Below are 1,080 nucleotides of genomic sequence, written 5' to 3' on the forward strand. Positions count from 1 at the left end.
AACCCACGAAACAGTGAGGCCATGAAAGTTGAACTATAAAATAGCGAGGGAGTACTGTGCATATCGCACCTTAGTGTCTTTATTCATCCCCTTCCCCCCCTTTCTTCCCTTTCTACTGTCTCTTGACCTACTTTCGTTTTTAGAAGGATCTATGAAGCAGCAGGATCATTACAAGTTCGAGACTAGTCTGGGCTACCGAGGGAGCTGGAGGTCAGCCTGATCTGCCTACTGAGACCCTATCTCAAAAAACAAACAAAAAATCTCCATCCCTCTTCTTGTTATGTAGCTTTTATGTTGGTCTTTATAATATGTGCTTCTCATTTAAGAGAAAACAAAGGATGTTTAAGCGTGTTTTCTGTGAGATAACTACTTAATACCTCTCACTTTCAAAAGGAATAGATTGAGGCACAACCCTTCTAGGATGAGCTATAATTTTTCCCCTTGGGCTCCAATATTGACAAGTACTTCTAAAAACAAACAGCTAAAAACAAGACAAGACAAATTGTCAAATGAATGGTCCTTCCAAAGGTCTGTGCCTTTGCCAGCAAAATTTAAGCTCACTAACTGTAGGGATTTCAAACTAGTAATTGAACATAGAGGGCGTCGAAGGCCGCCTTGGACCTGCGCTGTGAGGAGATCGGGACCCACTTCAGGGTCCCTGGAAACTGATGCCGTGGGAAGGGTCCCTAATAACTCCCTGCACTGCCACCTCCCACAACCATAAGCCCTAAGCCTCAAAGATTTTTAGCTCAACTTTAATACCTGTCTGCTCACCCTTCTGATTTATGTCTCTAATCTCTCTCTCTCTCTCTGTCTCTCTGTCTCTCTGTCTCTCTGTCTCTCTCTGTCTCTGTCTCTGTCTCTGTCTCTGTCTCTGTCTCTGTGTCTCTCTCTGTGTCTCTCTCTGTCTCTCTGTCTCTGTCTCTGTCTCTGTCTCTCTCTGTCTCTCTGTGTCTCTGTCTCTATCTCTGTCTCTGTCTCTCTCTCTGTGTCTCTGTCTCTCTGTCTCTCTCTGTCTCTGTCTCTCTCTCTTTCTCTCTCTGTGTCTCTGTGTCTGTCTCTCTCTGTCTCTCTCTCTCT

Source organism: Octodon degus, unplaced genomic scaffold (genome assembly GCF_000260255.1).
Source record: "Octodon degus isolate 3935 unplaced genomic scaffold, OctDeg1.0 scaffold00084, whole genome shotgun sequence".
NCBI classification, from domain to species: Eukaryota; Metazoa; Chordata; class Mammalia; order Rodentia; family Octodontidae; genus Octodon; species Octodon degus.